Genomic DNA, 12,165 nt, shown 5'->3' on the forward strand with positions numbered 1-12,165 from the left:
AAAAAATCCATTGCGCAGGCTGGAAAGGTAAAAAGACCTTTCCCCAAATCTTCGTTCGCGAAGATGGGCCATTATTATTATGGCGGTGCTAGGTTGATGTTGGATTAGATGACCTTAAAGACCTCTTACAACCGTGATGATTCTGTGATATTTAAATGCAAATTAGAGTTTTTAAAATGAATAAAAGAATCCTAACTACCATAGCCTCTAAAGGTTTCAGTCATTTCTCTACAGGAAATAGTGTTTTTACTGTAAGGAATTTTTGTAAGCATGCAGAGAGAACATACCCAAAAATCCATGTGAAATTATGTATCTACGTGAGATTTTTATTGTCCTTACACCTTATGTTGTAGTTAAAATCAAGCCCAAAGTAAATTTATTAATATAAATATTTAATTGAAATGAGAGTTTAATGCAAAATTTGTAGTCTTCTGAAATTACAGTTATTCCAGAGTTTGGAGAGGGCAGAGCTGTTTGCTATTTTTTAAATACATAGGAAATTTTTTCATCTATCTCAGGATTCCACATATAAACAAACATATTTACAGCTGTAGAAAACTCACTGTCAAGTAAAGTTTGTTCAATTGTATCACATGCAATCTATGCTATTCCCAACATAGAAAATATTATTCCCTCTTAACACAGGATGACAAGACCTACCTTCTCCCAAGACATTAGTCTTTCTGATGCTGAGCACATCAAAATAGCCACAATTTTAAGCAAAGCGATGACACCTTATTTTTGTGCATGAAATATCAGGTATGTCATCTCCTTTAGACTTTGTACATTTTAAAACTTTAGACTTCACACATTTTAAACCACTTCTGGTTTTCTTGATTAGCATTGGTCAGAAAGGAGCATTACCTCATGTGTGACTAGGCCCTTAATTCAGAAACCTAAACTGAGTTGGGCATGCTCACCCTCTGGAAGCTTTAAAAGGCATTCACATCTGTTAACTACTTAGGATATTTCGGCGTTATTTTGGATATAATACCAAATTTCACTGGATCATTGAAATTTATAATGACATTTCTTTACTTGAGCTATGTAGACTAGATTTCCATTATAAATTCCTGAAAGGTCTTAAAGACCTTGTCTTGTTCCGTTTGGCATTCAGCTGTTGAAGAGAGATTAGGTCCCTAACCCAGTGTCCTTAAAGTTTGGCAGTGGGTTTGTTCCTTCATTATCTTCAGAGTGTTTATAATGATGATCCCAGATTAATGAGGAATAACTAGTGCCACATTGTAGATCATCAATAAGTAGGGCCAGAGTGCAGAATTCTTCCTATTCTAAATATGCAAGCTTTCAAATATCAGGGGAAAATTTCAGCTAAACCTTCTGAGACAGACTTGCTCAACACAGTATCAATGTCTGTAAACAAATATGTAGTTCCAAATAACTGCAAGCAAACCTTAATTGAAAAAGTAAACTTCTTGAGATTCAAAATTGTGGTATTTAGCATGTTTTGTGAGCATTGTCTTCTGAACTACACATTCTGACACTATGTCCTTTAATTTTACTCAAAAGGAGTAGAAGCTTCCCTTCTAAATATATATTTAAACCAGTGAATAAAAATTGAACAGGTGGCAAAATCCTTTGTGCAATATCAGTACAGACGAATAACACATCAGAATGCTTGGTTGTTAATGGTCACCAGATGTCCAGCACAAAGAAAAAGAGACAAAAAATTATCAGCTCTGTGGTACTGCAGTTCTGTAAAAATCTTACTGCTGTAGCTAATAATACTAGCATCAATCTTAAACAAAAACCAAAACAAATGAAGAACAAAAGTATAAATCTGATTTCTAACATGATCATAACAGTTGTTCAGTCTCACAGATTTTTGAATTAGGAGTAAACAGAGTTTTCCAAAGCTGTAAGAAATAAGTGTATGTATATATATATATACACACAGATATATATGTTACACTTGTAATCAGAAGCAAACAATCTGATGTCAGTCTGATGAGTGAGGAACCATTGAAAGGTATAGAATTCAATTTTTTTTACTAGTCTTTCCAAACATCTGAGTCCTAAATGCAATATTAAACAAATATATAGATTAAAATTATAAAAAATGTGATTTTTAAATTATATCAGGCAGAAATATTCTAACACAACTGTCGATATTTATGTAGAGCATCCAGATTTCATTATAATATTCCAAGAAGTTGTGTGTATAGGACACACTGAAATGCTATGGCACAGGACATCATCCAGATGAAAGCTTTTCCTTTTTATTTTCCCTCACAGATATAGAAAAAAAATAAAATTAAAGTTCACATTTAATATATTCATTTATTTCTAAATGTCTATTCAGCTAGTTATTAATAACTAAAATGGTCTGTGAAAACAGTTACCCTGAGAAATTCACTTCATCTACCATTTTCTATTTATCCTTTACTCCAGTAAAGTTCTGAAAACCTCTAGAGTAATACCAAAGCCCTGTGTCTTACTCTACCTCCTATATAACAGTAGTACCTACACTTGCATATAAAGCAGATAGAGAAAGCACTTGAATAGCATCCACTGAGGAGCTCTTCTACTTAAAGCAATTATATGTGTTTATAAGCACTGATGTGAAGCTGAACAGGGTCAGCTGTGTGGATTCTGTGTGTTTTCCCCGAAAGACAGAACTGAAGAATAGTGTCACTTGGCTCTCTGTAGCAGTCTGCTAGCCTTTTCTAAAATATGGTATGAAATAATCTTAATTTCATTGGACACTTTCTCTGAACCCAGATTTAGTTAGAACATCTTTATCAACAGATACTTCAAATTTATTTTTTTTTTATTTTGGATTTGCCCAGGAATTCAGAATCAAAAAGGAATTAAAAGATTTAAGATAACATGGTTTCCAGAAGAGTTCTCTTCTCTCTCTTCACTCTTCTCTCTTTCTGCAGGAAAACAGAAATTGTTTGGAACTTTCATTTTGCTTCAGTAGCTCCCGGAGTTTAACTGCAGGAGTCCATGATCTTTACATGATGAGAATAACTCAAAAGATCCAGAATTTTAAATACAGTTTATTCCATTAATTAATAAATGCTTTTATATTTTGAAAATTACCACAGTTGCAAGCTACAGGGGAGAAATCCACTTTTAAATTACTTTGGTCACTTTACAGCAAGAAGCAGCAGAATACAGTTTTCTTCTGAACTACACTTCAGTTCTCAAGCATCTAGCAAAGTACTTTTATGTAAAGTACTTTCATACTGATGCTGTAAAGTTACAAGTCTCCCATGAGTTCAATAGCATTTATTACACACTCATTTTTAGTATGTTCATACCATAATATTCATCTAATATACACAAGTAATGCAAAAGTGAATTGTATTTTTAGGCTTTCTAAAAACCATCTTCTCCTGAATTAGAATGACATGTATGGAAGTGATTTTTTAAAAAAGTATTGCTAGAAAAGTTGCAATTCTAACTATAAAAGGCTTGTTTAATATAAATCCAAATAAACATGGAAAGAAAATGATGAGAAAAGAGATAAAATGTAGACCTTGTTTTCATAGCAGTGTCACTGAAGCTGGGGTAATAAAGATGTTTTAAGCTCTTTATTATGCTCAGAATTCTCTGTTGTATGCAAGTTTATCTGACTATTCAAGCAAACTCTGCTCTTGAAAGTAAATGGTATATCTTTTGTAGTGGGGAAGTGCTGAAGTACCAAAATGTTGCTGTGGCAAAAGATTTCTCTCCTTAAGAAAAACGTAATTACACTAAATGTGAATAGAGTAGTTAAATAGCTAGATGAGCAATGAAGATAAATCAGGTTAAAATTAGCAGAAAAAGCTCTGTCTTTCCTGAGACACTTAGCTGAAACCAAGGACTTGAGCATTCCATGTTTTAAACTATTCTTTACTGTCTCTTCTGCCTGATGTCACTGAAAAGAAAGACCTTTCTTAAAAGAGATAATTTAAACAATACCCAGTGGGAGTAAACAGACTGTCTAGAATGGAAAAATTGCAATGACCACAACGATATCTCATCTTCAGAAGCAAGATAAAGTATCAACAACAGTGAGAAAGAAGAAAGAGGTGACACAGAAAGGTAACAGGATTTTTGTCTTCCCTGATCCAAGCCCAGTCATGCAAGTGTGGAGGGACAAACTGACAACAGAGAAAATAGGCTCTCTAGAATTAAAAAAAAAAAAAGGAAAAAAAGGTATCTATTGCAGTCAAACTATATCCATCTTTATTGAAACCAGCATGAATTACACACAATAAAGCCATTTTTGCTCTTGCCTTTGGAAATTCAATTGAAGGAGAATCTGACACAGCTAAAGGTACATGACCAACTGCCTAAATTAAAGCAAGTTTGAAAAATAATTGACTTGTCACTCTTCCTTCTCTGTCCTTTCATATCTAATTTAAAATCTTTCACGTAAGTATTTTTTCTTTGTGAACAGTTTGACTTTGACATTACAAGGATTTAATTTTTTAATTTCAAAGGACTTCACATGCTGACTTGTAATGTAAATGCTAGTTTTATCCATAAACTATTAATATATCTCATTGTTTGCCTTCCACTGAACTTTCAGGATTTATACTTCATCTTTTGTTATACAAACAACTGTTTTTGAAATGAAGTAGGAGCTTCTTTAGATTAATCTAATTTGTGACATTTTCATTAATTGTAGACTAGTTTTACGGGACTTCAAGGGTCCAGTTCCTCAGCTGCTTAATGCCAGAGAGATTTCCATGGAAATATGCAAATTTTCAAGTTCTTTGGCTGTACCTACATGTATAATAGAATTTATTTTAACAACAGTCTGCTTCTAAAATAGACTTAGTTATTATATAAATGTTTTTAAAACAGGACAGGGTTAAAATGAATAAGATTTAAGCTCCAAAGATGTCATAAATTGGAAAATATTTATCTCAACATATATGTAGGCTTTTATGTTCCAAAACTGAACAGCATTAGTTTGTTCTTAAGTGTGTTTAAGGCTTATGTTAAATATTAGAACAAACTTCGTTGTAAATTAAGTTTATATGAAAATGCTATAAGCAGTAATCCATACAGAAATATTTATTTTAAGTAAACAAAAATTAAAGTTGAAAAAGTACATTTTGTATTGCTTTATTCTCATTTTCCTTTTCAGAGTTTTTGGTGTATATGTTTTCTTATCATTTTCAAAAATTCTGTGAAGGAGTGGGTAACTCAGTAATTAGCGTAAATTACCGATTTCTATTTTACAATACAGTTGCTATATTTTTTCATAGGATATCCTACTTTTGAAAAAAAAATAGAGCTTTATATTGCCTGAAACTATACAGAATAGTTTACAGAAAGGAGTAACTATATTATTTAAGGGCCAAACAAATACATATATACAAAAAGGACATAAATATTACTTATGTTCAGGTTATTGTATTTTGCTGTGAATTTATGTCTCTTGAAAGTTGAAATACATCTTATATGAAGACCGTTAAAATATATTTAGGATTAAACATTTTTCCTGAGAACTGTTGTCATTTTCCAAAAGACTAAAAAATTGCAGCCAAGTAAGGTTTAATTTAATAACAATTTCTATTTTAACTATGTAATAAAACATCATCATCATGGCCAGGCTTCACAGAAGTGTAAGAAAATACAGAGAGTAGGGTGAATTGCTTTTTGAATGATTTAAAGGACAGGTTTACCAGGATTACAGAACCACAGAATATCCTGAGCTGAAAGGAACTCACAAGGATAAGCATGTCCAAATTCTAACTCTACAAATGGCAACTTAAAAGTTAAACTATACGTCTAAGAGCATTTCCCAATTACTTCTTGAACCCTCACAGGCTTGGGGCCATAAACAGTCCCCTGGGGAGTGCGTTCCAGTGCTTGACCATAGAAGCAAAGACCTTTTATCTAGTACCTGATCCAAACTTCCAACTGCAGCTTTAAGCCATTCCTTCATGTCCAGAGACCAGACACCAGAGAGAAGAGATCAGCACCCCCACCTCTCTTCCCCATCATGAGGAAGTTGTTGACAACAAGGTCACCCCTAAGTCTCCTCTAAACTGAGGAAATGCAGTATCCTCACCCCCCCAAGTCATATCCTCCACCCCTTTCTCCATCTTTGTTGCCCACCTTGGGTCACCACACTGTATTTTTATATCCTGCTTATATTGTGGAGCCCAAAACTGCAGAGTAGTACAGTTGAGGGCCCACCAGTGCTGAGGCATAGCAGGACAACCACAACTTTTGACTGGTTATCTGTACTGTGCTTAAGGCACCCCAGGATGCAGTTGGCTCTTTTGGCTGCCAGGAAGTATTGATGAACTTCCCATCAACCAGAATGCTTAGATCACTTTCTTCAGGGCTGCATGCCAACCTCTTGTCCCCCAGTCTACACTTATATCTAGGCATCCAGAATTACACCATCCCAGATGCAAAATCCAATTTTTGTCCTTGTTTCGTGTGGTTAACTGCAAGGAAAAAGCTAATGTTGCAATTAAGGAGAAACCTGAGAGAAAAGTATTTTCAACTACAGGTCATTTAAAACTATTATTAGAAAGCAATTAAAAGTAAATTCTTTGAGTTATTTCAAGCACATATTAATCGGAAAATATTTCTCCACTCAAATCAAAACTGAGGACTGCGTTATTTTGTCAGCCAGAGGACTTTCTCTCCCAGTGGAAAAATTAGTAGTAGACAAAAAGTAAGTAATAACACAGTATAGGCAGCTTCTTAAAGTGGGAAGCTTCCAGAAAAGTTCTGAGTCATTCCCCATTTAGTGCAATGAGCACTGTGCTGTGCACCAAGCCCTCATTACTCTTGTGGATATGTTAGGAACTTGAGGCATGCTCTGGCTGCATTTAACCATTCTATTTCCTGGTAACGAAACAAAACAAAAACCCCAAAACAAAATAAACCAAAAAAAAATCCCACAACAACAACAACAAGACAAACATAAGGAGTTGAAAAATTCTTTGTGTTCTTGGCTAATGCTTCACAGTCCTTTTCAGCATCTATGCCTGTAAATGTGGTAGGGGTCACTGTTCAGTGGTATTTGTTTAGTATCTAAAGGCAATACGGTCTTGTTGGAAAATAATAACAGAAGATGGAATTAAGTTTTCATGGGGTTTTAAATGGGTTTTAGGGTTAATACCTTGCTACAAAATCCAAGTCAGTGAATTATCAAATGGTAACATTCTGGCTACTGCAAACTGCAATGGCCCTTGGTCCCACAGATGTGGCTTCTGTCACCATTGAGATCCAAGATAAGGTAGGCCAGATACAGGTGAAGATAGCAAGTTACTGCTCTCACATACTTTAGGAAAAGCTCTTTCTAACAATTTACTGTTTAATAAATTGAAATAGAAATGTAAAGCATAACACAAGGGTTTGGAAGATATATCAAATATGACAGAAACACCACAATAGAACATTATTTTCATTCTTTGTTATTATTTCCTTTTTGTTAAAGACAAAAAAAGTTTCTATTTTACAAAAGATGAAATTCACAATTGTTCATAATTTGTTTCTTATGCTGAGTGTAGCTATTGAGGCCATCTGTAATTTTAGGAAAAGCTAAGGATGTCAGAGTAGATTTAACAGGCATTAGAACTGGATTTTTTTAAAAAACACTGAAGAAACTGAAGTGTCTTCCATTTCTTCCCTCTGTTTAGGAAGAACGTGAGAGGACTTCATGAACCCCTTTAAGATCAGTAAACAGTTAGTCATTGTTGCCTAAAATGCCTTTTAGCAGAAGAGATGGGATTATACCTTTATTTTTAAAGAGGTATTATCATCCTCTGGTGACATCATCCACCCAAATTATCATCCTCTGATGACTGTTCTAGGCATTTGTTTACAGATGATTTTGCAATACTCTTCCTTTCAAATTTTGCTGTACTGCAAAGAAAAAAAATATTGTGGAAGAATAATTATTGTAGCAGAGTAAAGGAACTCAAGGGTTGTCAGTCTCCTGTTACTGTCCAGCCTGATTATGCACAGGGCTAATAAGTAGATTCCCATAGAGTACATCCATATTTGCAAGTACTGTTGTATCAGGGTTATGGCTGTGAAGTGAAACCCTCCACTGCCTCCTTTAATATGTAGCTCACATCTTGGTGCCATCCTTGGCACATGAACTAGGTTCCTTTTGCCTCACTCTAGAGATCTACTCCTGTTCTGCTGTGCTGTTTGCTAATGAAGGCGTAGCCAAATGCAACTCAAAAGCCAGATTAAATATTTATTTGGAGAATAGGTTTAATTTCAGCCTTTTAGGAAGGAAATCCCCTTAGAGATGGAAGCTGTGTGTTTGAACTTCTCAAGGTGAGGCAGTGCTTAATCTGAATTCCTTTACAGCCTTATGCACTCACACGTTCCTTATGAAAGGAATGCAGCACTTCTTCAAAGGAAAGCAGTGGGGAATATTGTGTTTCAGTGAAATTTAATTCTGTCAGTTTGCCCTGGTACCAAACTCCTCCCTCCACAACAGACACGGCAGAGCCAAAGCTCTGCCATCGCACTGGGCCACATCAAAGCTCCTCACAGCCCAACATCCTCTCCCCAACAGAAACCCACAAGAAATGCCTTGGGAAGAGAATCATTATAGGACAGAATAGTAGTTCTTTACTCACTTGAAGCTATTTTGTTCCTTTGATCATTATTACTGCACTTCCCTGACCATGTTGAAGATGTAATGTTTTTGAAGAGATATTAAAAACCAAGAATGGCACAGCATATAACAGATGTTAGTGCCTCATGATTTTAAATAAAGACATAGGGGTATATTTTACAGCAGGTCAATAAAGCTAAGAAGATCCCAGGTGGAGGCAAAAAACTGGAATGGTTTATTGGACATAAAAGCTGATATTTTAAGGGTCTGGGGTCTACATATTCATAGGGGGGCCGAGCTATTACAAACAGGGGGTTTTTTACAAGGATGAGGTAAGGGAAAAACCGAAGTTACACCTTTTGAGTGTAGCACTTACATAATGCGGAAAACCCACTTATTTTAGGATTACATTTTTGGGGATTTACGTGGGGGAGAGATATTCAACATTTACAGAATACACAGGATACACAGAATACACAGGGAGGGGGAAAACAACAATGGATTTTATGCAGGGACTTGATGACATCATAGCACAATCTCTTGTATCTTGACAGGACATTCCAGGCAGGTGACATCAATGGATTCTTGTCTGGACTCTAGATGGAGGTTTTTCCAGCCCCTGTGGCCCAAGGTTTTTGTTTACCCAGCAGTTTCTTTTCTGGTATCTGAATTTTCGGACTCCAACAATTTTTTATCATTAATCTTTTCCTAATAATTTTTAATATCTTATCTGCTTCCAACTGCTAGTGGGAATGGAGTTCATATAAGTTTTTGAAAAACTATTTGTTACAACTCCAAGATCTCATTCCTGAATTTCTGGTTAAGTGACAGATAAATTTAGATTTTGGGGTGGGAGTTCTCTTTGCATCATTTCACGCTCATCTACCTTGACTTTCTTCTGCCATGTTGTCTCCAGCTAGCTCAGGCATTTAACATAAGCATTAAATTTTTTTTTTTTTCACATGTTCATCGTTTTTCAGCTATTAAAAAGTGCATTCAAACATACTGTACTGGAAAGTTGCTCTGACCAAAAATGGTGCTGTTTCTTACAGGCTTTTTTTCACTTTGAATACTTTACATTGGTAGGACTCCTTTTCACCTCACTTGCCATATTATTTCCCAAATAATAATTTAATATTCTGAAAAGCATAGCCTCAGTACAAATCCCTGTTGGAAAACATGAACATTTCTTCTTATGCTTAATCTACAGGTTTTTATGCTATTACTTACCCATGTAAGGATTTTCACTTTTATTTCAAGAAGCTCAGGTTCTTGGCTGTTAGTGGCTCCTTGTGAGACAACATTTAATTACTTTACCTTCTCTCTTAAGATTAATCCTGTCTTAAGCTTTTTTGCACAGAAACAAAATTTTGGGCATTGAAGATACTTTCAGGGCTGGCTGTAGACACAGCTGAATTGGGGAACTGTGTCACCAGACCTAACTAATTTTAGTTAATTGCAAAAACCTGGAAGTACAGCGGGTGTCTGCTGCCATTACAGACTGCTGAGGGAGTGAGAGATGCTGTATTGAGCTAGGAGCAAGTGGAGTTGTCTCTCAGTGGCAGTGTCCTTCATGCCAGGGATACAAATGAAAGCCTGATGCTTCTCTGAGCTTCTTCCTGATTCATCTCTCAGAGGTCACACTAGTAGCTGGACCAGATTATCGTTGTAGGTTCCTTCCAACTGAAATTATTCTATTCTATTCTATTCTATTCTCCCTTAGTGGTCGCACCACACATTTTTTATCAATGTAGCAAAGCAATGAGGCCTAATTCTTAGGTAGAGAAATTTAATTTTACTCGTCCTTCCTATGACTTTCAAGATACTCCTGAGTCCATAGGGAAAAAAAACAAAAGAGAAAAGAGGAAAAAAAAGGAACAATTGACTCTGAGTTCACTTTCGGCATTTGCACGAAATTGTCTGTCTAGACATCTCATGTCAGCCTTTTGCTAAAGACTAACAGTGTCTCTCAGTCTATGTAGACAGCTCAATATTATCACAACAAACTTAATTTTCTACCTATGTTTCTAAAATTTTATTTTTCTTGCACAGAAATCCTTTTTGGCAAGAGTATATGTCTGAAAATAAAAGACTCAAAAAAAGCCAGAATCCTTGGAGAATTTGGTTTGGTTCAAATATCAAACGATAAAACATTATTTTAAACAAAAAATGATTTTTCAATCCTTCATGCAGATAGGGTTTGTTTTATTTCAGAGAAAAATAAAGAGTTTTTTGACATTTAATCTTCTAGAGCATCCAGGCTCATCAGTAGTACAGTCCATTAGTATCTAACTTGCCTGTCGGTCTGTATCATAATCATCAACAGCATCTGCTACCAAACTGCAGAGAGAGAGAGCTACAGATTTAATGAACAGGTGTTTATTCAATACTGAATTTATTTTAAAGGTGTTTTGTTATCAATTGATATGCTTCCAGCAACACCAAGATGCTTCATGAATAAAAATATTGGCACTTAATGAGAATTCTGTCTATAATAAGTGAAAAGACTATGAAATAGGTCAAATTCACTCCTTGGCACACTGGTTAAAAAGTTTTCCTAAGAAATACACAAAACCAAGTCAACAAAAGCTATATCTGCTAATAGCAGTAACCCTTTGTTGCACACTGTCTCAACATAATTGATGCATAAGGAATGCCAAGGGAAAATCTGAAGTCTTTCAAGGGTGTAGAAGAACTACAGAAAGCCAAAATTATTATTATTAGCCTTTGTGAAACACTCCTTATGACTGACAGCAGAGAATATGCAAGACAATTAACTCAGCTGTATAATTGGATGAAATTTGCAGGCTAAATGACCCAAAATAAAAAAAAAAACTTATAAATTGAATACAAGAAATTTTGAGGTGGGCTTGTCAGAATCCCACATGCTTATAGCCTCCATTTTTAAGCCAGAGTTTATTTTATACCTCTCTCAACCTGGTAAAATAATGATCATAGAATCATAGAATCAACAGGATTGGAAAAGACCTCCGAGATCATCAAGTCCAACACTTAATCCAACACCACCATGGTTACTAGATCACGGCACTAAGTGCCACATCCAGTCTCATCTTAAAAACCTCCAGGGACGGTGAATCTACCACCTCCCTGGGCAACCCATTCCAATGGCTGATCACTCTCTCTGCAAAAAATTTTTTTCCTAATATTCAGCCTAAACTTCCCCTGGCACAGCTTGAGACCATGCCCTCTTGTCCTACTGCTGGTTGCCTGGGAGAAGAGACTGACGCCCACCTGGCTACAGCCTCCTTTCAGGTAGTTGAAGAGAGTGATGAGGTCTCCCCTGAGCCTCCTCTTTTCCAGGCTGAACAACCCCAGCTCCCTCAGCCTCTCCTCACAGGACTTGTGCTTGAGTCCCTTCACCAGCCTTGTTGGTCTTCTCTGGAGCTGCTCCAGCACCTCAGTATCCTTCCTGAACTGAGAGGCTCAGAGATGGACACAGTATTCCAGGTGTGGCCTCACCAGCGCTGAGTACGGGGGAAGAATCACTTCCCTGGTCCCGCTGGCCTCACTGTTCCTGATCCAGGCCAGGATGCCATTGGCCTTCTTGGCCACCTGGGCACACTGCTGGCTGATGTTCAGCTTCCTGT

This window comes from Neopelma chrysocephalum, unplaced genomic scaffold (genome assembly GCF_003984885.1).
Source record: "Neopelma chrysocephalum unplaced genomic scaffold, ASM398488v2 Primary Assembly neopelma1_22b, whole genome shotgun sequence".
Taxonomy (NCBI): Eukaryota; Metazoa; Chordata; class Aves; order Passeriformes; family Pipridae; genus Neopelma; species Neopelma chrysocephalum.